This window comes from Hypanus sabinus, chromosome 31, assembly GCF_030144855.1.
Source record: "Hypanus sabinus isolate sHypSab1 chromosome 31, sHypSab1.hap1, whole genome shotgun sequence".
Lineage (NCBI taxonomy): Eukaryota > Metazoa > Chordata > Chondrichthyes > Myliobatiformes > Dasyatidae > Hypanus > Hypanus sabinus.
This window is the reverse complement of record NC_082736.1, coordinates 117,501-132,612: the sequence shown is the minus strand read 5'-3', so window position 1 is coordinate 132,612 and position 15,112 is coordinate 117,501. Positions and strand designations below refer to the sequence as shown.

The following is a 15,112-nucleotide window of genomic DNA, read 5'->3' as shown; positions in this document are numbered from 1 at the left end:
CCTTCACGGGAAAGATCGACACTCCCCCACCGCGTACCCATTCCCCTCAGCCCATGTTCTACAATGAGATTTGATGCAGCTCAACCAAGTGATCAGGGCTATAGAGGGGTAAATGGACCTCTTCACTGAGGTCAGGGGTTAAAGGTGCAAGATGAAATATTTCAGCAGAACGACTTCACACAGAGGGTGGTGGGAGCGAGGAACGAGCTGCACTGGAAGTGATCGATGGAGATCAATGTCTGAGCTGAGTTTGTGTGGGTACGTGGACGGGAGGGTGAGGAGTTTGTGTGGGTACCTGGACGGGAGGGTGAGGAGTTTGGGTGGGTAAGTGGACGGGAGGGTGAGGAGTTTGGGTGGGTACGTGGACGGGAGGGTGAGGAGTTTGGGTGGGTACGTGGACGGGAGGGTGAGGAGTTTGTGTGGGTACGTGGACGGGAGGGTGAGGAGTTTGGGTGGGTACCTGGACGGGAGGGTGAGGAGTTTGGGTGGGTACGTGGACGGGAGGGTGAGGAGTTTGGGTGGGTACGTGGACGGGAGGGTGAGGAGTTTGGGTGGGTACGTGGACGGGAGGGTGAGGAGTTTGTGTGGGTACGTGGACGGGAGGGTGAGGAGTTTGGGTGGGTACGTGGACGGGAGGGTGAGGAGTTTGTGTGGGTACGTGGACGGGAGGGTGAGGAGTTTGGGTGGGTACGTGGACGGGAGGGTGAGGAGTTTGTGTGGGTACGTGGACGGGAGGGTGAGGAGTTTGGGTGGGTATGTGGACGGGAGGGTGAGGAGTTTGGGTGGGTAGGTGGACGGGAGGGTGAGGAGTTTGTGTGGGTACGTGGACGGGAGGGTGAGGAGTTTGGGTGGGTACGTGGACGGGAGGGTGAGGAGTTTGGGTGGGTAGGTGGACGGGAGGGTGAGGAGTTTGTGTGGGTACGTGGACGGGGAGGGTGAGGAGTTTGGGTGAGTACGTGGACGGGAGGGTGAAGAGTTTGGGTGGGTACGTTGACGGGAGGGTGAGGAGTTTGGGTGGGTAGGTGGACGGGAGGGTGAGGAGTTTGGGTGGGTACGTGGACAGGAGGGTGATTAGTTTGTGTGGGTACCTGGACGGGAGGGTGAGGAGTTTGGGTGGGTACGTGGACGGGAGGGTGAGGAGTTTGGGTCGGTACGTGGACGGGAGGGTGAGGAGTTTGGGTGGGTACGTGGACGGGAGGGTGATTAGTTTGTGTCGGTACGTGGACGGGAGTGTGAGGAGTTTGTGTGGGTACGTGGACGGGAGGGTGAGGAGTTTGGGTGGGTAGGTGGACGGGAGGGTGAGGAGTTTGGGTGGGTACGTGGACAGGAGGGTGATTAGTTTGTGTGGGTACCTGGACGGGAGGGTGAGGAGTTTGGGTGGGTACGTGGACGGGAGGGTGAGGAGTTTGGGTGGGTAGGTGGACGGGAGGGTGAGGAGTTTGGGTGGGTAAGTGGACGGGAGGGTGAGGAGTTTGGGTGGGTACGTGGACGGGAGGGTGAGGAGTTTGTGTGGGTACGTGGACAGGAGGGTGTGGAGTTTGGGTGGGTAGGTGGAAGGGAGGGTGAGGAGTTTGGGTGGGTACGTGGATGGGACATTTAAGGAGATCGGGGTAAGTGGGGGGTGTGTGGAACGTCCTCCCAGGGGTGGTGTAGAGACAGATACATTAGGGACATTTAAGTTGATCGGGGGTAAGTGGGGGGTGTGTGGAACGTCCTGCCGGGGTGGTGTAGAGACAGATACATTAGGGACATTTAAGGTGATCGGGGGTAAGTGGTCGGGTGTGGAACGTCCTGCCAGGGGTGGTGTAGAGACAGATACATTAGGGACATTTCTGGTGATCGGGGGTAAGTGGGGGGGGGGTGTGTGGAATGTCCTGCCAGGGGTGGTGTAGAGACAGATACATTAGGGACATTTAAGGTGATCGGGGTATGTGGGGGGTGTGTGGAACGTCCTGCCGGGATGGTGTAGAGACAGATACATTAGGGACATTTAAGGTGATCGGGGGTAAGTGGTCGGGTGTGGAACGTCCTGCCAGGGGTGGTGTAGAGACAGATACATTAGGGACATTTCTGGTGATCGGGGGTAAGTGGTGGGTGTGTGGAACGTCCTGCCAGGGGTGGTGTAGAGACAGATACATTAGGGACATTTCAGGTGATCGGGGGTAAGTGGGGGGTGTGTGGAACGTCCTGCCAGGGGTGGTGTGGAGACAGATACATTAGGGACATTTAAGGTGATCGGTGGTAAGTGGGGGTGTGTGGAACGTCCTGCCAGGGGTGGTGTAGAGACAGATACATTAGGGACATTTAAGGTGATCGGGGGTAAGTGGGGGGTTTGTGGAACGTCCTGCCAGGGGTGGTGTGGAGACAGATACATTAGGGACATTTAAGGTGATCGGGGGTAAGTGGTCGGGTGTGGAACGTCCTGCCAGGGGTGGTGTAGAGACAGATACATTAGGGACATTTAACAGACTCTTAGATTGTCGAATGGTTGACAGAAAAATGGAGGGTGACGTGGGTCAGAAGGTTTACCCTTGCTCCAAGCTATTGGGCCATGATGTACCTGGTTTAGCTTGATCTTAGAGCAGGTTCGAGATTGTGGGCCTCAGGGCCTGTACTGGGATGTTTTTGGGTGAGGAGATCCCAGCTGAGAATCTGATCAAGGCCACTCTCCGAGACTGAAGAGTGTGACTGGGATCCGGAGGGGGAGTGGTCGGACCTCTGGGGCAGCAATGGCACCAGCTCTTCGGCCTGCACCCTGCGCTTCAGTCTCACTTTAATTTGCCCCTCTGGCATTTATTGCCATTCCTCAACTGCGCCTTGAGAAGGTGAGGTGGGGGGTGTTGCACCATCAATAACTGAGAGACGGGAGGCAAAAGATAGGCTTTTATTAGCTGCAAACGTGACCAGGACATCCTGGAGACTGAGGGAGGAGCAGTGCCTCCAATCTCCTTTATACCGGGGCCTGTGGGAGGAGCCACAGGAGCAGTCAGCAGAGGGGCATGTCCAGACAGGTATACACATAGTTAACCACAGGGGGGCATGTGGTGAGCTCAGGGGCTCCCTGGGGCTTTAGACCAAGTGACGGTGAGGGAACGGCGATGGATTTCTGACCATTAATTAATTCCCCAACCATCAGACTCTTGAACCAGAGTAATAATTTCACTTAAATTCTCCCACAACCTGGAGACGTAGTTTCAAAGACTCTTTATCTCATCTTCGATATTTATTGATATCTATTTATTTCTTTATAATTCCTTCTTTCCTTTTGTATTAGCGGTTTTGTTCTCAGGTCGAATGCCCATTTGATGCATCTTGAATTGATTCTGGAGTTACTGAGAATGCCCACAAGAAAATGAGTCCCAGCGTGGAGAATGGCGATAAGGGGAACCTGTGGGTGGGCTCGGGAGGTTGTGTCGGGCTGCTTTTTGCTGGTGAAGCGGTGGGAAGGGAGGGCGAGGTGGTAGCGGGCAGGGAGAGTGTGGCTCGCGGGCAGCCGCCGGTTGGGGCAGAGGGGAAGAGCCTTACCGTGGGGGGGGGGGGCGTAGGGGCACCTGACAGCAGGGCGGCGGGGAGGAGGAAACACCCTCCCTGCCTCTGCGACGTGAAGTGGAGGATCCACATCCCTCACAGCTGAAAGAGAGGGAAACACCCTCGTACCCAACCCCCAGCCTTGGCCCACAGCACCGTGCACGTCACGACATGACCGCGTCAGGCTGGGTCACCCCGGAAGTCGCCGGTGGGGGAGCGGCTCCCTGGAGGAACACCAGCCACTGGGTGGGGAGGGAGGTTGGGTGGCGGGGGATTCGCACGCCTCCTGCTTCCGGCAGGTGTGAGAGGAAAGCCCCGGAGCTGCCTGCAAACCGCCCGACTTCAGAGTTTCCACTGCGGTTTAGAGATCTCTGCGTCAAACACTCGGCTCAGAGCCGCGGTTTGCCTTGCATTCTTCATAACAGTGCTCAGTTAACCCCTCGACGGCCACAAGGCTCAACTGCTGCTAAGAATGGTGTCCAGACTCCAGAACAAACTTCTGCCCTGGTTTCTGAACGGTCAATGAGCCCACGGACACTTCCTCAGTATTTTCACCCTCGTTATTTAATTTAAACACGATATTGTACACGTCAGTAATTCACAAAATAACAAATTCAAGGAGAAAGCCTTGGTGGGCACGTGCACCTGCACAGCCGCCTGTTCAAGCGGATATCTGACCAGCCAACCACGGGGCAGCAACTCAGAGCGTACGAGCACGCAGACACGGTCTAGAGGTTCAGTTGTCGTTCGGACCAGATGGGGAAGAAACAAGTGGCTTTGTCTCAGACTGTTGGCGCCAGATGGGGCGGAGTGACTCTCTCAGAAACTGCTGATCTCCTGGGATTTTCACACACATGGCAGAGTCGACGTCGCAGGAACAGGCCCTTCACTCATCTAGTCTGTGCTGAGCCATTTAAACCGCCCACTCCCACTGACCTGCACTGGGCCCATAGTCCTCCATATCCCTCCTATCCCACTTAAATCGAGCTTGTATGCACCACTTGTGCTGGCAGCTTGTTCCACACTCTCATCACCGAGTGAAGAAGTTTCCCCTCATGTTCCCCTTAAACATTTCACCTTTCACCCTCAACCCAGGACTTCTAGCTTTAGCCCCATCCAACCTCAGTGGAAAAAGCCTGCTTGCATTTACCCTATCAATACCCCTCAGAATTCTGTACACCTCTATCAAATCTCCCCTCATTCCAAGGAATACAGTCCTAACCTGTTCAATCTTGTCTGATAACACAGGTCCTCCAGACCCGGCAACATCCTCTGCGCTCTTTCAATCTTGTTTACATCTTTCCTGTCGGTAGGTGACCGAAACTGCACACAGTACTCCAGATCAGGCCTCGCCAATGTCTTATACAACTTCAACATAACACCTGGAATGATTTAAACATCTCAGCTTCTTCACTTGCCTCCCAAAGGGTCCAAGGGCCCTGGCAGGACCTGGAGATCCAGCCACCCCGATTTGCCTCAGGGTAGCAAACACCTCCACCTGTAATCTGTACAGGATTCATGATGCCGATTTCCCTCCCTGCTGTGTCTGTCTTCTGAGCAAATATCATTTCAGATTTCCTTCTGGCTCCACACATAAATTACAATTCTGATTTTCAGAGAACCAATCTTGTCCCTTGCAATCCTTCAGGATTCCCCTTCACCTTGTCTGCGAGGACAACATTATCCCCTCTTTCAGCCCTCCTGATCTTTTTCTGTAAGTGTCCTCTCCCATTTCTTATATTCCATCAGCACCTCATTTGTTCCTACTTGCCTGTTCCTGCTACACACCTCCAGATGTTCTGAACAAGGGTCTCAATATCACTTGAAAACCAAGCTCCCTACACGTGTTATCGTTACCTTTTATTCTGACAGGCACGTACAAGCTTTGTGCTCTCAACATTTCACTTTTGCAGCCTCCCACTTACCAAGGCCGCCGGAGGCAGAAAACAGCCTGTCCCAATCCACACTTGCCAGATCATTTCTGATAGCTTCAAACTTGGCCTTTCTCCAATTTAGAAGCTCAACCCACAGGCCAGGCCTATCTTTTTGAATGTGTACTTTGAGTTTATTGGCATTGTGATCACTGCATGCAAAGTCTCCCATATCCAAAGATCTGTCACCTGCCCTGACTCATTCCCCAATAGCAGATCCAGTATTACACACTCTCTCGTTGGCACTTCTGTGTCAGGGAACTTCCTGAACACATTTGACAGACTCTATCCCATCTCATCTTTTTACAGTTTGGGAGTTCCGGTCAATATGTGGAAAGTTAAAATCACCTTCTAAACAATCTTATGTTTCTTACACAGTCTGCAATCTCTCTACAAATCTGTTCCTCTACATCCCGCAGACTGCTGGGTGGTCGGGAGTTCAGCCCCATTAAAGTGGTCCTACCTTTCCTATCCCACAGTTCCACCCACGATGCCTCACTGGATCCTGACTGACACGGCCGTCACATTTTCCTGACCAGTAACCCCTCGCCTCCTCCTTGAATCACGTCTAAAACAACGGAACCGCAGGATCCTGCCCCTCCTACAACCAAATCTCACTAATGGCCACAATGTCATAATTTATGGTGTTGATCCGAGCCCTGAGAGCCTCAGCCTTTCCCACAATATGCTGTGTGAGAAAGAAAAAAGCCCATCAAGAGAGTGGCAGCTCTGGGTGAAAATACCTCGTTAATGAGAGAGGTCAAAGGAGAATGGCCAGACCGGTCCACGCTGACAGGAAGGTGACAGTAATAGGAAACATCCACTCTATCTGTGTCCTCTGGTCCGAGACTCCCCCACCATAGGAAACATCCACTCTATCTGTGTCCTCGAGTCCGAGACTCCCCCACCATAGGAAACATCCACTCTATCTGTGTCCTCTGGTCCGAGACTCCCCCACCATAGGAAACATCCACACTATCTGTGTCCTCGAGTCCGAGACTCGCCCACCATAGGAAACATCCTCTCCACATCAACTCTATCTGTGTCCTCGAGTCCGAGACTCGCCCACCATAGGAAACATCCTCTCCACATCCACTCTATCTGTGTCCTCGAGTCCGAGACTCGCCCACCATAGGAAACATCCTCTCCACATCAACTCTGTCTGTGTCCTCGGGTCCGAGACTCGCCCACCATAGGCAACATCCTCTCCACATCAACTCTATCTGTGTCCTCTGGTCCTAGACTCCCCCACTGCAGGAAACATCCTCTCCACATCCACTCTATCTGTGTCCTCTGGTCCTAGACTCCCCCAGTATGGGAAAAATCCTCTTCACATCCACACTATCTGTGTCCTCTGGTCCTAGACTCCCCCACTACAGCAAACATAGTCTCCACATCCACTCTATCTGAGTCTTCCGGTCCTAGACTCCCCCACTATCGGGAACATCCTCTCCACATCCACTCTATCTGTATCCTCCGGTCCTTGACTCCCCCTCTATAGGAAACATCCTCTCCAGAACACCTCTATCTGTGCCCTCTGGACCTAGACTCCCCCACTATAGGAAAAATCCTCTCCACATCCACTCCATCTGTGTCCTCTGGTCCTAGACTCCCCCACTGTAGGAAACACCCTCCACATCCACTCTATCTGTGTCCTCTGGTCCTACACTCTCCCACTATAGGAAACATCCTCTCCACATCCACTCTATCTGTGTCCTCTGGTCCTAGACTCCCCCACTATAGGAAACATCCTCTCCACATCCACTCTGTCTGTGTCCTCTGGACATAGACTCCCCCACTATAGGAAACATCCTCTCCAAACCCACTCTATCTGTGTCCTCTGGTCCTAGACTCCCCCAATATAGGAAACATCCTCTCCACATCCACTCTATCTGTGTCCTCGGGTCCGAGACTCCCCCACCATAGGAAACACCCTCTCCACATCCACACTATCTGTGTCCTCGGGTCCGAGACTCGCCCACTACAGGAAACATCCTCTCCACATCCACACTATCTGTGTCCTCGGGTCCGAGACTCCCCCACCATAGGAAACACCCTCTCCACATCCACACGATCTGTGTCCTCGGGTCCGAGACTCGCCCACTACAGGAAACATCCTCTCCACATCCACACTATCTGTGTCCTCGGGTCCGAGACTCCCCCACTATAGGAAACATCCTCTCCACATCAACTCTATCTGTGTCCTCGGGTCCGAGACTCGCCCACTGCAGGAAACATCCTCTCCACATCCACTCTATCTGTGTCCTCTGGTCCTAGTCTCCCCACTATAGGAAACATCCTCTCCACATCCACTCTATCTGTGTCCTCTGGAACTAGACTCCCCCACTACAGGAAACATCCTCTCCACATCCACTCTATCTGTGTCCTCTGGTCCTAGACTCCCCCACTATAGGAAACACCCTCTCCACATCCACTCTGTCTGTGTCCTCTGGTCATAGACTCCCCCACTATAGGAAACATCCTCTCCAAACCCACTCTATCTGTGTCCTCTGGTCCTAGACTCCCCCAATATAGGAAACATCCTCTCCACATCCACTCTATCTGTGTCCTCGGGTCCGAGACTCCCCCACCATAGGAAACACCCTCTCCACATCCACACTATCTGTGTCCTCGGGTCCGAGACTCGCCCACTACAGGAAACATCCTCTCCACATCCACACTATCTGTGTCCTCGGGTCCGAGACTCCCCCACCATAGGAAACACCCTCTCCACATCCACACGATCTGTGTCCTCGGGTCCGAGACTCGCCCACTACAGGAAACATCCTCTCCACATCCACACTATCTGTGTCCTCAGGTCCGAGACTCCCCCACTATAGAAAACATCCTCTCCACATCCACTCTATCTGTGTCCTCGGATCCGAGACTCGCCCACTGCAGGAAACATCCTCTCCACATCCACTCTATCTGTGTCCTCTGGTCCTAGTCTCCCCACTATAGGAAACATCCTCTCCACATCCACTCTATCTGTGTCCTCTGGAACTAGACTCCCCCACTACAGGAAACATCCTCTCCACATCCACTCTATCTGTGTCCTCGGGTCCGAAACTCGCCCACTACAGGAAACATCCTCTCCACATCCACTCTATCTGTGTCATAGGGTCCGAGACTCGCCCACTACAGGAAACATCCTCTCCACATCCACTCTATCTGTGTCCTCTGGTCCTAGACTCCCCCACTATTGGAAACATCCTCTCCGCATCCACTCTATCTGTGTCCTCTGGTCCTAGACTCCCTCACAACAGGAAACATCCTCTCCACATCCACTCTATCTGTGTCCTCTGGTCCTAGACTCCCCCACTATAGGAAACATCCTCTCCACATCCACTCTATCTGTGCCCTCTGGTCCTAGACTCCCCCACTATAGGAAACATCCTCTCCACATCCACTCTATCTGTGTCCTCGGGTCCGAGACTCGACCACTGCAGGAAACATCCTCTCCACATCCACTCTATCTGTGTCCTCGGGTCCGAGACTCGCCCACTACAGGAAACATCCTCTCCACATCCACTCTATCTGTGTCCTCTGGTCCTAGTCTCCCCACTACAGGAAACATCCTCTCCACATCCACTCTATCTGTGTCCTCGGGTCCGAGACTCGCCCACTACAGGAAACATCCTCTCCACATCCACTCTATCTGTGTCCTCTGGTCCTAGACTCCCCCACTACAGGAAACATCCTCTCCACATCCACTCTATCTGTGTCCTCTGGTCCTAGACTCCCCCAATATAGGAAACATCCTCTCCACATCCACTCTATCTGTGTCCTCTGGTCCTAGACTCCCCCACCATAGGAAACATGCTCTCCACATCCACTCTATCTGTGTCCTCTGGTCCTAGACTCCCCCACCATAGGAAACATCCTCTCCACATCCACTCTATCTGTGTCCTCTGGTCCTAGACTCCCCCACCATAGGAAACATCCTCTCCACATCCACTCTATCTGTGTCCTCCGGTCCTTGACTCCCCCTCTATAGGAAACATCCTCTCCAGAACACCTCTATCTGTGCCCTCTGGACCTAGACTCCCCCACTATAGGAAAAATCCTCTCCACATCCACTCCATCTGTGTCCTCTGGTCCTAGACTCCCCCACTGTAGGAAACACCCTCCACATCCACTCTATCTGTGTCCTCTGGTCCTACACTCTCCCACTATAGGAAACATCCTCTCCACATCCACTCTATCTGTGTCCTCTGGTCCTAGACTCCCCCACTATAGGAAACATCCTCTCCACATCCACTCTGTCTGTGTCCTCTGGACATAGACTCCCCCACTATAGGAAACATCCTCTCCAAACCCACTCTATCTGTGTCCTCTGGTCCTAGACTCCCCCAATATAGGAAACATCCTCTCCACATCCACTCTATCTGTGTCCTCGGGTCCGAGACTCCCCCACCATAGGAAACACCCTCTCCACATCCACACTATCTGTGTCCTCGGGTCCGAGACTCGCCCACTACAGGAAACATCCTCTCCACATCCACACTATCTGTGTCCTCGGGTCCGAGACTCCCCCACCATAGGAAACACCCTCTCCACATCCACACGATCTGTGTCCTCGGGTCCGAGACTCGCCCACTACAGGAAACATCCTCTCCACATCCACACTATCTGTGTCCTCGGGTCCGAGACTCCCCCACTATAGGAAACATCCTCTCCACATCCACTCTATCTGTGTCCTCGGGTCCGAGACTCGCCCACTGCAGGAAACATCCACTCCACATCCACTCTATCTGTGTCCTCTGGTCCTAGTCTCCCCACTATAGGAAACATCCTCTCCACATCCACTCTATCTGTGTCCTCTGGAACTAGACTCCCCACTACAGGAAACATCCTCTCCACATCCACTCTATCTGTGTCCTCTGGTCCTAGACTCCCCCACTATAGGAAACACCCTCTCCACATCCACTCTGTCTGTGTCCTCTGGTCATAGACTCCCCCACTATAGGAAACATCCTCTCCAAACCCACTCTATCTGTGTCCTCTGGTCCTAGACTCCCCCAATATAGGAAATATCCTCTCCACATCCACTCTATCTGTGTCCTCGGGTCCGAGACTCCCCCACCATAGGAAACACCCTCTCCACATCCACACTATCTGTGTCCTCGGGTCCGAGACTCGCCCACTACAGGAAACATCCTCTCCACATCCACACTATCTGTGTCCTCGGGTCCGAGACTCCCCCACCATAGGAAACACCCTCTCCACATCCACACGATCTGTGTCCTCGGGTCCGAGACTCGCCCACTACAGGAAACATCCTCTCCACATCCACACTATCTGTGTCCTCAGGTCCGAGACTCCCCCACTATAGAAAACATCCTCTCCACATCCACTCTATCTGTGTCCTCGGATCCGAGACTCGCCCACTGCAGGAAACATCCTCTCCACATCCACTCTATCTGTGTCCTCTGGTCCTAGTCTCCCCACTATAGGAAACATCCTCTCCACATCCACTCTATCTGTGTCCTCTGGAACTAGACTCCCCCACTACAGGAAACATCCTCTCCACATCCACTCTATCTGTGTCCTCGGGTCCGAGACTCGCCCACTACAGGAAACATCCTCTCCACATCCACTCTATCTGTGTCATAGGGTCCGAGACTCGCCCACTACAGGAAACATCCTCTCCACATCCACTCTATCTGTGTCCTCTGGTCCTAGACTCCCCCACTATTGGAAACATCCTCTCCGCATCCACTCTATCTGTGTCCTCTGGTCCTAGACTCCCTCACAACAGGAAACATCCTCTCCACATCCACTCTATCTGTGTCCTCTGGTCCTAGACTCCCCCACTATAGGAAACATCCTCTCCACATTCACTCTATCTGTGCCCTCTGGTCCTAGACTCCCCCACTATAGGAAACATCCTCTCCACATCCACTCTATCTGTGTCCTCGGGTCCGAGACTCGACCACTGCAGGAAACATCCTCTCCACATCCACTCTATCTGTGTCCTCGGGTCCGAGACTCGCCCACTACAGGAAACATCCTCTCCACATCCACTCTATCTGTGTCCTCTGGTCCTAGTCTCCCCACTACAGGAAACATCCTCTCCACATCCACTCTATCTGTGTCCTCGGGTCCGAGACTCGCCCACTACAGGAAACATCCTCTCCACATCCACTCTATCTGTGTCCTCTGGTCCTAGACTCCCCCACTACAGGAAACATCCTCTCCACATCCACTCTATCTGTGTCCTCTGGTCCTAGACTCCCCCAATATAGGAAACATCCACTCCACATCCACTCTATCTGTGTCCTCTGGTCCTAGACTCCCCCACCATAGGAAACATGCTCTCCACATCCACTCTATCTGTGTCCTCTGGTCCTAGACTCCCCCACCATAGGAAACATCCTCTCCACATCCACTCTATCTGTGTCCTCTGGTCCTAGACTCCCCCACCATAGGAAACATCCTCTCCACATCCACTCTATCTGTGTCCTCTGGTCCGAGACTCCCCACTACAGGAAACATCCTCTCCACATCCACTCTATCTGTGTCCTCTGGTCCTAGACTCCCCCACCACAGGAAACATCCTCTCCACATCCACTCTATCTGTGTCCTCTGGTCCTAGACTCCCCCACCATAGGAAACATCCTCTCCGCATCCACTCTATCTGTGTCCTCTGGTCCCAGACTCCCCCACTACAGGAAACATCCTCTCCACATCCACTCTATCTGTGTCCTCTGGTCCCAGACTCCCCCACTACAGGAAACATCCTCTCCACATCCACTCTATCTGTGCCCTCTGGTCCAGGACTCCACCTCTATAGGAAACATCCTCTCCACATCCACTCTATCTGTGTCCTCTGGTCCTAGGCTCCCCCACTATAGGAAACATCCTCTCCACATCCACTCTATCTGTGTCCTCTGGTCCTAGACTCCCTCACTATTGGAAACATCCTCTCCACATCCACTCTATCTGTGTCCTCTGGTCCTAGACTCCCCCACTATAGGAAACATCCTCTCCACATCCACTCTATCTGTGTCCTCTGGTCCTAGACTCCCCCACTATAGGAAACATCCTCTCCACATCCACTCTGTCTGTGTCCTCTGGTCCTACACTCCCCCAATATAGGAAACATCCTCTCCACATCCACTCTATCTGTGTCCTCTGGTCCTAGACTCCCCCAGTATGGGAAAAATCCTCTCCACATCCACACTATCTGTGTCCTCTGGTCCTAGACTCCCCCACTACAGCAAACATAGTCTCCACATCCACTCTATCTGCGTCTTCTGGTCCTAGACTCCCCCACTATCGGGAACATCCTCTCCACATCCACTCTATCTGTGTCCTCCGGTCCTTGACTCCCCCTCTATAGGAAACATCCTCTCCAGAACCCCTCTATCTGTGCCCTCTGGACCTAGACTCCCCCACTATAGGAAAAATCCTCTCCACATCCACTCCATCTGTGTCCTCTGGTCCTAGACTCCCCCACTGTAGGAAACACCCTCCACATCCACTCTATCTGTGTCCTCTGGTCCTACACTCTCCCACTATAGGAAACATCCTCTCCACATCCACTCTATCTGTGTCCTCTGGTCCTAGACTCCCCCACTATAGGAAACATCCTCTCCACATCCACTCTGTCTGTGTCCTCTGGTCATAGACTCCCCCACTATAGGAAACATCCTCTCCAAACCCACTCTATCTGTGTCCTCTGGTCCTAGACTCCCCCAATATAGGAAACATCCTCTCCACATCCACTCTATCTGTGTCCTCGGGTCCGAGACTCCCCCACCATAGGAAACACCCTCTCCACATCCACACTATCTGTGTCCTCGGGTCCGAGACTCGCCCACTGCAGGAAACATCCTCTCCACATCCACTCTATCTGTGTCCTCTGGTCCTAGTCTCCCCACTATAGGAAACATCCTCTCCACATCCACTCTATCTGTGTCCTCTGGAACTAGACTCCCCCACTACAGGAAACATCCTCTCCACATCCACTCTATCTGTGTCCTCTGGGTCCTAGACTCCCCCACTATAGGAAACATCCTCTCCACATCCACTCTGTCTGTGTCCTCTGGTCATAGACTCCCCCACTATAGGAAACATCCTCTCCAAACCCACTCTATCTGTGTCCTCTGGTCCTAGACTCCCCCAATATAGGAAACATCCTCTCCACATCCACTCTATCTGTGTCCTCGGGTCCGAGACTCCCCCACCATAGGAAACACCCTCTCCACATCCACACTATCTGTGTCCTCGGGTCCGAGACTCGCCCACTACAGGAAACATCCTCTCCACATCCACACTATCTGTGTCCTCGGGTCCGAGACTCCCCCACCATAGGAAACACCCTCTCCACATCCACTCTATCTGTGTCCTCTGGAACTAGACTCCCCCACTACAGGAAACATCCTCTCCACATCCACTCTATCTGTGTCCTCGGGTCCGAGACTCGCCCACTGCAGGAAACATCCTCTCCACATCCACTCTATCTGTGTCCTCGGGTCCGAGACTCGCCCACTACAGGAAACATCCTCTCCACATCCACTCTATCTGTGTCCTCTGGTCCTAGTCTCCCCCACTACAGGAAACATCCTCTCCACATCCACTCTATCTGTGTCCTCTGGTCCTAGACTCCCCCACTATAGGAAACATCCTCTCCACATCCACTCTATATGTGTCCTCTGGTCCTGGACTCCCCCACTATAGGAAACATCCTCTCCACATCCACTCTATCTGTGTCCTCTGGTCCTAGACTCCCCCACTTTAGGAAACATCCTCTCCACATCCACTCTACTGAGGCCTTTCAGCATTCGATAGGGTTAATTGAGATTCTCCCTCATTGTTGTGAAAGAGACACGGTCCTCATACAACAAGCTTCTCAATCTCAGAATCATTCTTGTGAATCCGCTGCACGGTTCACATTTCCTTTTTAAGACAAGGGGCCCGAGCCTGCTCTCAATACTCCACGCACCTCGACCGTGTGTCCTTGCTTTTAAATTCCTGTTCCATATGTCAAAGTCATAACCCAAGCAGCAACTATGAGATTCCTTTTTCATCACAGACTGAGGCCGGCATTTATCATTGCCCCTAACAGTGTCACTGAGGGACGGTGTGAGGGAGCTGGATTAACGTCAGTGGGGATACAGTCAGTGACAGTGTCCTGGGGGAGAGGGGTCACTGAGGGACAGTGTGAGGGAGCTGGATTAACGTCAGTGGGGATACAGTCAGTGACAGTGTCCTGGGGGACATGGGTCACTGAGGGACGGAGTGAGGGAGCTGGGTTAACGTCAGTGTGGATACGGTCAGTGACACAGTGTCCTGGGGGAGAGGGGTCACTGAGGGACGGTGTGAGGGGCTGGATTAACATCAGTGGGGATACAGTCAATGACAGTGTCCTGGGGGAGAGGGGTCACTGAGGGACGGTGTGAGGGGCTGGATTAACATCAGTGGGGATACAGTGACACAGTGTCCTGGGGGAGAGGGGTCACTGAGGGACGGTGTGAGGGAGCTGGATTAACGTCAGTGGGGATACAGTCAATGACAGTGTCCTGGGGGAGAGGGTCACTGAGGGACGGTGTGAGGGAGCTGGATTAACGTCAGTGGGGATACAGTCAGTGACACAGTGTCCTGGGGGAGAGGGGTCACTGAGGGACGGTGTGAGGGAGCTGGCTTAA

The 15,112-nt window shown here is 53.3% G+C and overlaps 1 protein-coding gene across 1 annotated transcript in view; it reads right to left on the bottom strand.

The window, feature by feature from the left end:
- The window catches only part of LOC132383721 (inositol-trisphosphate 3-kinase A-like), a 71,664-nt gene that overhangs the window by 23,041 nt on the left and 33,511 nt on the right, over positions 1-15,112 (bottom strand). The gene's annotated exons all lie outside the window — the stretch shown is intronic.